Source organism: Musca domestica, unplaced genomic scaffold, assembly GCF_030504385.1.
Source record: "Musca domestica strain aabys unplaced genomic scaffold, Musca_domestica.polishedcontigs.V.1.1 1, whole genome shotgun sequence".
Lineage (NCBI taxonomy): Eukaryota > Metazoa > Arthropoda > Insecta > Diptera > Muscidae > Musca > Musca domestica.
The window spans coordinates 43,399,390-43,415,327 of NW_026712114.1; the positions used below are offsets into that span (position 1 = coordinate 43,399,390).

Here is a 15,938-nt window from a genome sequence, read left to right on the forward strand (position 1 = left end):
ATCATTTTAACAGCTGTCGGACGAGTGGCTTAGAAATGACAGCATTCTGACATATGGACAGTCAGGACATTTGGAGTCGTCCGTCTGTCTATCTGTTTGTTTGGTGCGCACGATAACTCTTGAAGGGAGTATCCGATTTGATCCAAGCTTCGTACATCGTAATATTATTGTCAAACATAGATCGACTTTGGAGATGGGCAATATAGGTCCATTTATTTTGGTACCTTCCGCACAAAGGGGTCAAAAATTTGAATAACCAAAACGCTCTTAAATGCCGAGTGGGCATTCGATTCCACTCAAATTTCACACATCCCAATATTTCTATTAACCGAAGATCTGATGCGAAGATGATAGATATAGGCCCAACCCCTCTAGAACCTCCCCCACAAAGGGTCACAATTTGTATACCCTCCACCACAGTATGGAGTTCGTCAGTATGTTAAGTTCGTCATTCCGTTTGTAACTCATCGAAATAATAATTTTAGGCCCAACAAAGTATATATATTCTTGATCAGCGTAAAATTCTAATACAATTAGCCATGTCCGTCAGTCCGTCTTTTGTAATTACGCTAAAGTTAAAACGAATTAAGATAGGAAATTTTGCACAGATTTGTCTTTTGTCTGCAGGCAGGTCAAGTTCAAAGATGGGCTATATATATATATATATATATATATATATATATATATATATATATATATATATATATATATATATATATATATATATATATATATATATATATATATATATATATAAATTCTACTCAAGGAGTTCTTTGTAAGTACCTTACCCCTTGAAAGAGAATTGTCTATATAGGTCCAAGATATCGTATGTCCCCCATATTACGGCACCTTCCGATATTCGGTATTTTGATAATTTTAGACAAATTTTTCAACGGAATTATCTGAAAATTAAAGCAAGGAATTCTTCGTAACTACTTTACCACCTGAAAGAGAATTGTCCCAATATAGGTACCAATATAACGGTACGACCCCCCCGATATTCGGTATTTTGATGATTTTAACTACATTTTTCAATGGAATTGTCTAAAATTCTGCACAAGGAGTTCTTTGTGAGTACCTTATCCCTGAAAGAGAATTGTCTATATACGTCCATCATATTGTATATTCCCCACATAACGGCACCTTCCAATATTCGGTATTTTTATGATTTTAGCCACATTTTTCAATGGAAATTTCTGAAAAACTCCACAAGGAGTTCTTCGTAACTACTTTACCACCTGAAAGAGAATTGTCTATATAAAGGTCCACGATATCTTATAGCCCCCATACAATGTTGTCCCGCGATATTGGGTGTTTTGATGATTTTAGCCACATTTTTCAATGTAATAGTCGCTACCCCGAGATATTCGTATTTCCACGATTCAGCGGAATGGCAATAGTCAAATATCGTAATTAAAGTTCGTAATGGGTACTGACGGAAAATTGTGTATGTAGGTCCACTTCTTCCTATAGCCCCTATACAACGGCATCACCCTTTATTCGGTATTTTGATGATATTAGCGACATTTTTCGCCGGAATAGCGTCAAATTTCGTTTTTGGATTTCGGAATCGATACTACAGCCTATGGTAAAAAATTACTTATGCAGCACCACGTCTTCATATAGCCCCCATATATAGGTTTTCATTTGAGCGGTATTTTTCGACGTTTTTTTAATATTTTTTAAGTTCCTTCTGAATGGTGGAGCTGCCGAATGGTGAATGGCGGCCCGGCCGAACTTAGCTGCTTCTTTACTTGTCTAGATTTAGCTGTTTCGATGATTACATTTTTATACCCTCCACCATACTATGGAGGGTATATAAATTTTGTCATTCCATTTGTAACTCCTCGAAATACTCATGTCAGACCCAACAAAGTATATATATTCTTGATCAGCGTAAAATTCTAAGACGATTTAGCCATGTTCGTCTGTCTGTGTGTCTGTCTGTCTGTTGAAATCACGCTATCTTTCGAACCAATTGAGATAGAAGGCTAAAATTTTGCACACATGTATATTTTGCCGGTAGGCAGATTAAGTTCGTAAATGGGCCATGTAGGTCCATGTTATCATATAGCCCCCATATAACGGTACCTCCCGATATTCGGTATTTCGATGATTTTAGCGACATTATTCGCCGGAATTGTTTCAAATTTGGTATCTGAAGTTCGTAATGGATACTACAGCCTAAGACAGAAAATTATCTGTGCAGGTCCACGTCTTCGTGTAGCCCCCATATAACGGTACCCCCCCAATATTCGGTATTTTGATGATTTTAGCGACATTGATTACCGGATTCGTTTCAAATTTGGTATTTGAAGTTCGTAATGAATACTACATCCTAAGTCAAAAAATGAGCCATGTAGGTCCACGTCTTCATATAGCCCCCATATACCGTACCCTCCGATATTCAGTATTTTGATGATTTTAGCGACATTATTTACCGGGATTGTTTCAAATTTCGCATGTGAAGTTCGTAATGGATACTTCAGCCCATGCCCGAAAATTATCTGTGCAGGTCCACGTCTTCGTATAGCCCCCATAAAATATATTCGGTATTTTGATGATTTTAGCTACATTATAAACAATTTTTTCTTCAAGTTTCGCATTTAAATATTGTAATAACTTATGACAAAAGTGGCCTATGCTGGCCCATGTCGTCGTATAAGCATTCGGTATTTTTAAGATTTTAACAGAATTTTTAACGGATTTTATTTTTTGGAAATTGACAAATTTGTACCAAATGGTCGGCCCGGCCGAACTTACAGATTTTTTAACTTGTTAATATTATGTATGATAACCGTAAATCGAAGGGTATACAGATAGATGCGAAAATTATTTTAAATATTAACGATTCCACCATACATAAGCGAATCATACTTTTACAATCCCTGCTAATTTGTATTTCATGCCCAAAACGGACTCACCTCAAAAAAAAATCATATGTAATGGCAAAATACAATATACCTACACATATTGAGCGAATATCACAAAACACAATGATAACCTGAATAACATGTGCTTTTGGCCAGTGCTTGAGGGCTGGTGTTGAGCAAAAGAACAAAAAGATGAAAAACATATGATATAGAAAGCGAAGAACAAGAAGATTAACAATAACAAAACTTCGAATAAAACTCACAAAGTATCCGTAACACCAGCATCAAAAACCTCCCCATTTTCCATGAGCACGAAAGAGAGAATAAAGAGAGAGAGAGAGAGAGAGAGAGAGATAAAGAAATACACATACAACTACAAATGTACATTTATTACCCGTGTCCTTTGACTATTCAATTTTCTCTTCAATTGAATCCTGTATACAATATTGCAGTTTTAAGAGAGTAATTTTTGCGACACGAAAAGAGAAAATTGCCAAAGAACAGGGAGCACAAACAGAAAGTCTTAGGTGGAATTTTCCAAAAAAAAAACAAAAAAAACTGTGCGAGGCAAGTGTAAGGAAAAAACTCTCAGCTCCTCAGATGTTGTCGCCTGAAATAATAGCATAACGAGATGAAAACTTACAAAACAGGGTATAGAAAGCTAACAAAACAACAATTTGTATGTACAGAGTTGCCAAACAATTTATGAAAGGCAAGATATCACATAATCCAAAACATATCTCTGGAACCAGTAACAACTGAAATACCAAATTAAGATATATACTCTAGAATTATGGCAATACAATGGGGAAGTTCTTGAATAATATCAGACTCATATTTTTTAAATGTTATACCCTCCACCTTTAAAAGGGGGGTTTATTAACTTTGTCATTCCGTTTGTAACAAATATTCATCGTAGACTTCATAAAGTATATATATATTTATGATAAGCATAAAATTCTAAGTCGATTTAATGATGCCCGTCTGTCTGTCTGTTGAAACTCACATTATTTGACGTAGAGCTTCAAAATTTGGTAGAATAATCAGTATTCTGTCTAGGATGTTTGGTATTAAAAATGAGATATATTTTTCCACGAAATTGTCTAAAAATTTGTATTTATAGGTCATAATGGATTCTACCTCCGGTAGCGAAACATTGTATATAAAACGGTACCTCCCGATATTCGGTACCTTGATGATTTTTGCCACATTTTTCCACGAATTCGTCTAAAAATTGTTAATTGTAGTTCATAATGGGTTCAACTTTGTGTGTATAGGTCTACGTTTTCCTATAGCGCGCATATAACGATTCCCATCGATATTCGGTATTTTGATAACCGTAGTAACATTTACCCACGAATTTTTTCAAATATGGTATTTAAGAAAATTTGTAGATGACAATCATTTATATATAAAATTGCCCATATAGGTTCCCGTTTTGGTATAGACCCCATATAACGGCCTCATCCACTTTATGGTTTTTTGAAATGTTTAACAGTATTATTCTAACGGTTTTACTGGTATTTGTAGTTTAAAGTGGAACACGTTTGAATTTGTATACTTTTATAAAAATTATTTTCTTTACCCAATGGTGGAGGGTATTAAAAGTTCGGCCCGACTAAACTTAATATTTATTTACTTGTTGTCCTTGAAAAAATATCATTAAAAGTTAATACTTCTTTCCCAGAAGACGATTTAGATGTAGCCCTAAAGTCCTTGAAAAAAATATGTAAAAAATTATTATTTATAAGACGGGAAGACACTGAAAAAGTCCTTAAAAATTCAAGGGAAGACTTTAGAAAAATGTGTTTAAAAAAAGATTTTGAGATGAAGTTTTTGAGAAATTAAAAAAAACTCCGCGATTTTGGGAAGGTAGTTGATGACAAATATTTAAAAAACCAGGAGTCCTAGTTTCTAATTCCTTGAAAAATATTTAAAAAATTAATATATAATAAAAATGAATAATAAAATATAATAAAAAATTAATAAATAAACAAGTAAAAAAACATTAAGTTCGCCCGGGCCAAACTTTTAATACCCTTAGAAGAAATGTAGCAAAAACCATTAAAATGTCGAATATCGGGAGGTACCGTTATATGGGGGCTACACCAAAACGTGGACCTATAATTACAATGTTTCGCCACACGAACTAGGACCCATTATGACCCACAAATACCAATTTTTAGACAAATCAGTGAAAAAATGTGGCAAAAACCATCAAAATACCGAATATCGGGAGGTACCGTTATATAGGGGCTATATCAAATCATGGACCCATGTATGCAATGTTTCGCCACCGAAGCTGGAAACCATTATGACCAACAAATACCAATTTTCAGACAAATCCGTGAAAAAATGTGGCAAAAATCATCAAATTACGGAATATCGGGAGGTACCGTTATATGGGGGCTATACCAAAACGTGGACCTATAATTACAATGTTTCGCCACACGAACTAGGACCCGTTATGACCCACAAATACCAATTTTAGATAAATCAGTGAAAAGATGTGGCAATAACCATCAAAATACTGAATATTGGGAGGTACCTTTATATGGGGGCTATACCACAACGTGGACCTATACATGCAATGTTTTGCCACACGCTCAGGGACCCGTTATGACCTACAAACCCCTAGACAAATCAGTGAAAAAATGTGGCAAAAACCATCAAAATACCGAATATCGGGAGGTACCGTTATATAGGGGCTATATCAAATCATGGACCCATGTATGCAATGTTTCGCCACCGAAGCTGGAAACCATTATGACCAACAAATACCAATTTTCAGACAAATCCGTGAAAAAATGTGGCAAAAATCATCAAATTACGGAATATCGGGAGGTACCGTTATATGGGGGCTATACCAAAACGTGGACCTATAATTACAATGTTTCGCCACACGAACTAGGACCCGTTATGACCCACAAATACCAATTTTTAGATAAATCAGTGAAAAGATGTGGCAATAACCATCAAAATACCGAATATTGGGAGGTACGTTTATATGGGGGCTATACCACAACGTGGACCTATACATGCAATGTTTTGCCACACGCTCAGGGACCCGTTATGGCCTACAAACCCCAATTTCCAGACAAATCCGTGAAAAAAATGTGGCATAAATCATCAAAATACCGAATATCGGGAGGTACCGTTATATGGGGACTATACCAGAACGTGGACCGATATATCTCATTTTCAATACCAACCATCCTAGACACAATGCAAATAGCTCTGTTAAATTTTGGAGCTCTAGGTCAAATAATGTGGGCTGTATCGTGATTTCAATAGACAGACAGACGGACAGACGGACATAGTTAAATCGACTTAGAATTTTATGCTGATTATGAATATATATACTTTATGGGGTCTAAGATAAATATTTAAGGATGTTACAAACGGAATGACAAAGTTAATATACCCTGCTTTCCAAGGTGGAGGGTATAAAAATATACATAAAAATTAACAATTCTTGTTGCTTAAACAAGTTAAAAATATCAGATATAATATTTGATAATTGTGACCCCTTGTGGAAACGTGCCAGAATGAGTAGACTGATATATCCTATCTGTCAACCAGAACCTGAAAATATTGGGATGTGTGAAGATAATCTGATCCCTATTTTATATGTTAATATAGATTGAATTTAATCCAAAATTTTGACTCGTTGTGGGGGAGGTACCTTCATACCAGGTCTTGTATTGGCAAAAATATTGAGATGTGAGAACCCTGAAGACAACCAGATTCTTATTTCATATTTCATAAGAGTTATAATTATTCAAAATTTGACCCTTTATGGGGAGGTACTTGATGGAGTAGGCCGATATTGTCCATTTTCACGCCTAATAAAAGGATTTGCAAGTTTTGCGCCAAATTTGGATGGTTTTTTCTTGTTCTATAAGGTAAAATATTTTCTTTGACCTTTTGAGTAAGAAGTATCAGAAAAAACGCGCCGATGTTGGCCATATCCGAACTAGATCTCTGTTTCATAATAATATTACCATGTACCAACTTCTGACCAAATCGGATACTTCGAGAGTTATTGTGCGCACCAACCAGCTAGACAGACGGACAACACGAGAGCGACTTCAAATGTCCGTATACTGATTTGGACCTCGTGTCTAAGCCCGTTATTTCGATGTGGCGCGTTTTGGCCGTATCAAATTATATTTACCCTACGTAGCCATATGACTGAGAATATAAAAAAACAAGGATACCAAGTCACGTTAGTCATAATTAAAAAAACTTGATAAATATGTCCCTAGAAAATATTAAAAAATCGTGTATCCTAGTCAGAAAGCCCTTTTTTAAAAAAATCCGCATTTCGTGGTCAGAACGTCATTACAACAAATTTTAAAAAATCCAAGATTCTTGGTCAATGGATATGTGAAAAATATTAACAAACATAAAATATTAACAATCCACTATTCCTGACATTTACGTCAAAAATTCACTTTTTCTGGTCAGAAAATCATTTTTATACCCTCCACCATAGTACCCTCCATATAGTATATACATTTAAGACCCCACAAAAATATATATTCTTGATCGGCATAAAAGTCTATGTCGATTTAGCGATGTCCATTCGTCTGTCCGTCCGTCCGTCTGTAGATTGATAAAATTTTAATTAACTGTATATTATGTCTGCAGGACTTTTGGTATTGAAAATAGGCCATGTAGGTCCACATCTTCGTGTAGCCCTCATATAAGCGTCATTATTCACCGGAATGGTTTTAAATTTTGAATTTGAAATTCGTAATAGATTCTACAGCCTATGACAGAAAATTGTCTGTGCAGGTCCACGTCTTCTTATAGCCCCCATATATCGGTACCTCCCGATATTCGGTATTTTGATGATTTTAGCGACATTATTCAGCGGAATTGTTTCAAATTTGGAATTTGACGTTCGAAATGAATACTTCAGCCTATTACAGAAAATTATCTGTGCAGGTCCACGTCTTCGTATAGTCCCCATATAACGGTACCTCCCGATATTCGGTACTTTGGTGATTTTAGCGACATTATTCACCGGAATTGTTTCAAATTTGGTATTTAAAGTTCCTAACGGGTACTACAGCCTATGACAAAGATTTTTGTATGCAGGTCCACGTTTTGGTATATCTCCCATATAATGGTACCTTCCTATATTCAGTAGTTTGACGATTTTAGCTACATTATTTACCGATTATTTTTTTAAGTTTCGCATTTGAATATTTTTAATGGCTAATGACAAAAGTTGCCTATGCAGGTCCACGTCGTCGTATAGACAACCCTAATATAATGTCTACATTCGTTTAACAGAATTTTTAACGGATTTTTTTTTTTGAAAATTGCCAAATTCGTTTCAAATGTTGGAGGGTATTCATAGTTCGGTCTGGCCGAACTTACAGCTTTTTTACTTGTTTAATGCACGAATGTCCTAAACCGCTATTGCTGGTTCTTTAAAAATAATCGAAAGAATATTTTGAACTTTCTAGAACACCTTAAAAATCCACGATTTCTATTCTGGAAATATCCATTTTTTAAATCCACTGTTAACCAAATTAACCAAAATAATCAACGTATCGATATCAAAAAAATATGAAAGTGGGGGGAATGTGCCTTTCCTACATAGGTTACTTTGCGGCGTAAGCTTTCAATACGTCGATACAGATATCTTCTATTTTTAGCTTTTCTTCCTAGGTCTACTGCGGTTTTCCCTTTATTATGAAAAAACTGATTTTTTCAAAGTTTAATGAAAGCAGATCCTTGGACTGGTATTCTAAACCCTTATCAACCCAAATTTTTCGAATGACGTTTTTTCTATCTGTCAAAAAATAAAAATAAACTCACTAAAATAATGATTACATAAAAAAGATATGGCAACTCTTCAATAGAATTGACGTAAAAATTAATATTGTTGTTATCATGTAGGTGGTGGTGAACTCTTGTGATTCTGAAACATTCACACATATATACATAGACACACAAACAGCTGTTAAGGGAGAACACTGAAGAAAGCTGTCACTGGGAAACAAAATATGTTTACCCAACACCAACAAAAACTACTCCATTATCTAGTGGTGCCTGCAAGTACTGAATTTGCAGCAAACTAAGGTAAGTATGTTTGTCTGGTATTAAAAAAAGGATACAATGAAGTAGAGTTGCAAAAGATGGACACACACACACACAATAAAAAAACATAAAATAATGAAAAACTCTTTTCAAACAATTCCTTCATTTGCAAAGAAAATTTGACATAACGACTGAATGGCAGAACAGAAATCCAAGTACAAAAAAACACACACAAAAATGCAAACATTGATAAAAATGCTACACAAAGTTCATCGTTTTGTTTTATGCTTTTGATTTTGACTAACAAAACAAACAAGGGCAACAACAACAACAGAAAATACACGCCCTTTTTCACATGGAGATATCCACAAAAATTGCTATTATCCCCAATCAACCCAGCATCACCCCGCCACCCAATTGACAGATAGATTCTCCATTTACTGCAGCTCATCATCATTCACCTTTGTCAGATGGTTGGTTGGTTGGTTTATTTGTTTCCCATTATCGACACATCATCCGAAAATTGCAGGTAGATGACGATGGCGCTGACAACGCCGATGATGGAAGGATTTACAGAGCATTGTTGTCAGTATTGGTTAGTTGTCGCTTGTGATGACACATTGATCCGGCTTATTGTTGTTTGCTATTTTGTTTTGTCAGTTATTCGAGCGTTGTTAACGAGGTTTCGATTCTATTTCGAGGAGGGAGCCAAAGGTGAAGTATTTGTTTTATCTACAAAATGTTTAAGTCAAACCAAACCAAATAATAGATAATGCAGCATAATGAGAGTGGGTGAGTATTTTGACATTACCCGGTGCAAGAAAATTTAATGTTTTCAATAAATACAGAAAACAACGCAGACGATTATGAAAGTTTACATCACAAAATAACCTAAATAAAAGAAAAATCCACCCTTGTCAATATTAAAAAAAAAATAAGACCCCATGGAAATGGTTGCATTTTACATGTTAAGGGTATTCGGATAACAATATGAGAAATATTTTGGTCACACATTTTAACCCTTAAACAAGTAACCAGGATATTTTCGGATTAAAAACAAGTAAAAAAACTGTAAAACTCCACCACTTGGAACGAATTTAGCAATTTTCAAAAAAATAAAATCGGTTAACAATTCTATACCAAAACGTGGACCTACCTGGCCCATTTTCAATACCAAAAGTCCTGCAGACATAATATATACTTGAGTAAAATTCTATAAACATACTTCAATTCGTTCGGAAGCTAGAGTGATTTCCAACAGACGGAAGGACGGAAGGACGGATAGACGCACAGACGGACGGACATCGATAAATCGACATAGAATTTTATGCTGGTCATGAATAAATATATATGTATATATATATATATATATATATATATATATATATATATATATATATATATATATATATATGTATATATATATATATATATATATATACATATATATATATATATATATATATATATATATATATATATATATATATATATATATCGCTACATCAGCAGAAATAATTCGAAAAGTAAAGAAGTGACTTGATCGAAACCCGCGTTGCAGTGGCCGTAAAATGACTCATGACCTGAACATATCGCAATATTCCATTCGGCAAATATTGAAAAATGAGCTCGGGGTAAAGCACTTGAAATTCCAAAAATTACAATAACTTACACCGCAACGGAAAGAAAATATACTCAAGGCTTGAAAAGCAAGGTTGGCACTTGCCTCGTTTTGCCCCGAAAGTGGTGAACGGCCAATGAGAAAACATTCGTTGTCCAGCAGTTTGTAAACAAACAAAATTATTGTGTTCACTTGCCTAAGAGGTCTGCTGAAAATTAGCACCTTCGGTTGGCCACCAGAACTCAAGCGGTGGCCATGGTAATGGTGTGAGCCGTCATAACACCCGATGGTCGCTCTCCGCTCGTATTAATCGACGTTGGCAACAGAACAGATGCCGAATATTATCGCGAAAATATTCTGGAGGGTGTATTAAAGCCAACATTCCAACCGGACTCAGCACCATCGCAATCGGCACTCGCCACCCAAGAATGGTTGCAAAATGAAATTTCTCGCTTCATCGGACCTTGGACATTCCAACAGGACTCATTTCCAGCGCACAATGGCCACCAAAATCTCCAGATACCAATTCGTTGGACTATTGTGTCTGGAGTCTGAAGTATTTCGAAAACAAGGTTGGCACTAAAAAATGCCAAAGTGTCGATTACCTTAAACAAGAGCTTCGCTGGGAATGGGCCAAAATACCGCAGGTAGCGTGAGACCAAATTCGAACAAATCTAAATTTACTTTAAAATTTGATGCTATTTCCGACATTTTTTAAAAATAATGTAAAAATTATGGCATTTGACTTTGTTGCAGTTTTTTTATCTTGTTGCAGTTTTATATATGGGAGCTGTACCCAACCCTCAACCGATTTCAATATAATTTGAAATTTTTTTTCGTAGCAAATTTCGTCTCTCCATCCGAATTTCATCGGAATTGGACATACATATCGTTTCGTGCATCAAATATGTAAAATCGAGCCGATTTCAATATAATTTGACAAATTTTTTTCTGATCAAATCCCGTCACACATTCCAAATTTCATTGGAATCAAATAAACAAAATCAGTCGAAAATATAATTGGGAACTATATCCAAATCTGAACCGATTTAAATATAATTTGATTTATTTTTGTATCAAATTAGTCACTCATGCCGAAATTTCATTGGAATCGGACATACGTATCGTGTTTGGTGCATCACATATATGTCAAATTGGCCGAAAATATATATGGATCTATATCCAAATCTGAACCGATTTCAATATAATTTGACAAAAAAATTTTTTGAGATAAATTCCATCACACATTCCAAATTTCATTGAAATATGGCGTTCACAGCGTGATAAAAGCATCAAATACATAATATCGGCCTAAAATATATGTGGAAGCTATATTCAAATCTGTACCTATTTGAATATAATTTGGCAAATTTTATTTTTGTTCCAAATACTGTTATGCATTAAAAATTTGGATACTGTATCCGTAATCGATCAATAGATATGTAAACATAAAATCTAATTTTAAAAATTCTTTTAAAATCTTTAAAATATCTAATATAGGAAGGTGCCGATATGGGGGGATATACAATATTGTGGACCTATAAAGACAAATCTATGTCTGCGTGTAAAGTACTCACAAGGAACTCCTTGTGTGGATTTTCAAAATACTGAATATCGCGGGGTATCGTTATCGTTAACCTATATAGAGAATTCTCTGTCGGGGGGTAAAGTGCTCGAAAAGAACCCCTTGTGACCATTCCGTTGAAAAATATGGCTTAAAACATCAAAATACCAAATATCGGGGGTACCGTTATATGGGCACTATACGATATGGTGGACCTATATAGATAATTCTCTGCCGAGGTATAAAGTACCCACAAGGAACTCCTTGTGTAGTTTTCAGAAAATTCTGATGAAAAATGTGGGTAAAATCATCAAAATACCGAATATCGAGGGTACCGTTATATGGAGGATATACGATATCGTGGTCCGATATAGCCCATCTTCGAACTTGACCTGCCTGCAGACAAAAGAAAGATCTGTGCAAAATTTTAGCTTCCTATCTTAATTCGTTTAGACTGTAGCGTGATTACAACAGACGGACAGACGGACGGACAGGGCTAAATCGTCTTAGAATCAATATATGATAAAGAATATATATACTTTGTTGGGTCTAAAATGATTATTTCGATGAGTTACAAAAGGAATGACGAACTTAATATACCCTCCATCCTTTTTTGTTGGAGGGTATAAAAATGTATACAGCCTATGTTACTTTCAGGCGATGTTAAAGTGTACTTGGAAATGGTCAGGAAAGTCTGTGCAGTGGTTTTTGATTCCATTATACAAACATTATATATATTACAAACAAACATACAAACATTTTCCTATTTTATATATATAGAAAATCAATCTTAACTTACCTTAAATGCCCACAAGATTAAGATCCATAAAGATAGTGCTTTTCCTAAGTTGTTTCGAGTCACGAGAAATTTTAAAACATTTTCACAATTTAATTTTTTCTTTGTTAAAAATTTGTTGCTTGTTTGATTTTTCTATTAGAATTAGAATTTGTTCACTATTTTTTGTTGTATTAAAATCGGATGATCAATTTCAATTTATTTGGCTAGTTTAATTTAAAAAATAACTATTTTATAAAAAACTTATTTCACTTCTTCTTTAAAATTTTTCTTTTGTTTTTTTTTTTTTTCGGATAACAACAATGCCTTGAATTTTCACTTCAATAGGGGATGTTTAATGTAATTGTGAATGATTTCGTTAAATGTATTTTTTTGTTATTAAAAACACTGAAAGGAAAAAAGATAAATAGCGTATTAGATTTATGTGAGGTTTCAATTGCAAAAAAAAAATAGAACCAGTTTTGGCATTTTAGGCAAATTCGATTTCCACTATCACTTTTTTTGACACCGATTGAATTATCACAGTATTTAAATGGTTGTGTTTTTATTGGTTGATGATTGTTGTTATTGCTATTGTAATTATAATTGCATTATTATGCATTAAGTTTAATTCTGTCATATTATCATATTTTTTTCTTTTTTTGTGGATTATGACCTGATGTCTTAACACTTTGAATGTAAATTCGCAACTAAATTGAAATTTATTCCATGACAACGCCGCGACACCACCACCATCAACGACCATCAATTTTCTAGCTCAGCTCAAAGAAAATTATGACAAAGTGCTTGGGCCATTTATTTAGTAAGTTGTTGGATGACAGACAGTGAGACAGTCAAGTCAAGTAAACAACCCAATACTCGGGCTTATCACACTTCACCATCACCCACACGCTGTAGCACACCCAAACCTTCCCCCAGCAAGGAAATCTCATTTATTTATTAAAAGATCTCAATCAAAACGCCAATGCGGGAAACCATTCACCCACTACCTCCCCACCCGCTCTCATAGTGTTCTTTCTCCTTAAGTCAATAACTCTTGTCACAAACAGACAAATAAAGTGTCGTTAAAAATTTAAATGTATTTCATTCTAGGCTCATGGTAAGCCCCATACAAAACCAACCTCGCATGAGTACGGCTGACTGATGGACTGTCATGTAGTATTGTAGTACTCTGGATCGTAGTTATGATGCAAATCTGGTTTATTACCTTATCGAATAATAGAGAATAAACAAGTAAAAGAGCAGTAAGTTCGGCCGGGCCGAACTTTGAATACCCTCCACCATTTGGAACGAATTAGAACATTGGGGGGATATACGATATTGTGGACCTATAAAGACAAATCTATGTCTGCGTGTAAAGTACTCACAAGGAACTCCTTGTGTGGATTTTCAAAATACCGAATATCGGGGGTACCGTTATATGAGAGCTACACGATATTGTGGACCTATATAGATAATTCTCTCTCAATGGGTGAAGTACTCACAAGAAACTACTTGTGTGGATTTTAAGACAATTCCAATGAAAAATGTGGGTAAAATCATGAAAATACCGAATATCGGGGGGTACCGTTATATGGGGGATATACGATATCGTGGACCTGTATTGATAATTCTCTCTCAGGGGGTGGAGTACTCACAAGGAACTACTTGTATGGATTTTAAGACAATTCCATTGAAAAATGTGGCTAAAATCATCAAAATACCGAATATCGGGGGTAGCGTTATATGGGGGCTATACGATATCGTGGACCGATATAGCCCATCTTCGAACTTGACCTGCCTGCAGACAAAAGAGAGATCTGTGCAAAATTTTAGCTTCCTATCTTAATTCGTTTAGACGGTAGCGTGATTACAACAGACGGACAGGGCTAAATCGTCTTAGAATTTTACTCTGATCAAGAATATATATACTTTGTTGGGTCTAAAATGATTATTTCGATGAGTTACAAACGGAATGACGAACTTAATATACCCTCCATACTTTTTTTGGTGGAGGGTATAAAAACAACAACAATGGTTCTTAAAGAACCACATAAAAATCGCAACGCCGTTTTGTTGTTTACATCGTCGCCGCAACACAATGACGGAGGTGTAAACATCAAAACTGGCACCAATTTACACTAATATCTTCATATATTTGTGAAATGCAAATCCGGTGTTGATTTTCTTTCCCACCCTCAAAATCAAGACGAACATCGTATGAGCAGTATGAGAGAAGCACACGGGAACAAAAGGTTTATCCATCCACTGCTATGAGTTTCCTACACAATATTTGGCAGTTGCGACTACTTACAAATCAACCTAACTACCTCCTTATTATACCCTACAACACTATGTATTGGGGGTATTATAAGTTTGATTGGGCCAACAATTTTGTAACCCCTTGAAATATTGGTCGTACATATAGGAAGGTATGTATGGATCTTCCTATCTCGCCGAGCTGTGACGATCTAACTATGTATGTCCTTCCGTCCGTCTGTCCATTTTAATTTCTAATCACGCTACAGGTCGCAATTATGGCCCGATCCTCACAAAATTAAAAATGGAGCTGGTGTTAGGGTCAGAATAGAAGCCTATTATTTTTGGAGATGATCGCAAGATATTTAGGTGTTGAATGGACCAAAAACCGAAGAAGTTCCTGATTTTGCAGTTGCTCTACAGATCATTCGACGCGGAATTTTGCATGGAGTTAGAGTTTAGGGCTGGGCAGAAGCTTACCAATTTGAATGGTCATCGAATAATACATAGCGGGTGAAATAGAAAATTTTAAAACACTAAACTGCGAATACTTCTAAACCCAGCGAAATCACAAATACAGGGTGAGATAAAAAAACTGCAACAAAATCAGACACAATTATTTTTACATTTTTATATCCTCCACCATACTATGGAGGGCATATTAATTTTGTCATTCCGTTTGTAACTCCTCGAATTACTCATGTCAGACCCAACAAAGTATATATATTCTTGATCAGCGATTAAGTCGATTTAGCGATGTCCGTCTGTCTGTCTGTCCGTCTGTCT

At 35.1% G+C, this 15,938-nt stretch overlaps 1 protein-coding gene across 5 annotated transcripts in view; it reads right to left on the minus strand.

Annotated features, from left to right (window-relative positions):
- The window catches only part of LOC101900370 (cubilin), a 402,236-nt gene extending 388,897 nt beyond the window's left edge, over nucleotides 1–13,339 (minus strand). For 2 of the 5 annotated variants that reach the window (XR_009342385.1, XR_009342384.1), the window contains exon 1: nucleotides 12,918–13,336. The gene's annotated coding sequence lies outside the window, so the exon portion shown is untranslated. Of the gene's footprint in view, nucleotides 1–12,917 lie in introns of all 5 variants that reach the window. The other 3 variants (XM_059123377.1, XM_059123382.1, XM_059123386.1) reach the window with 3 other exon arrangements.
- Nucleotides 13,340–15,938: the final 2,599 nt, after the last annotated feature.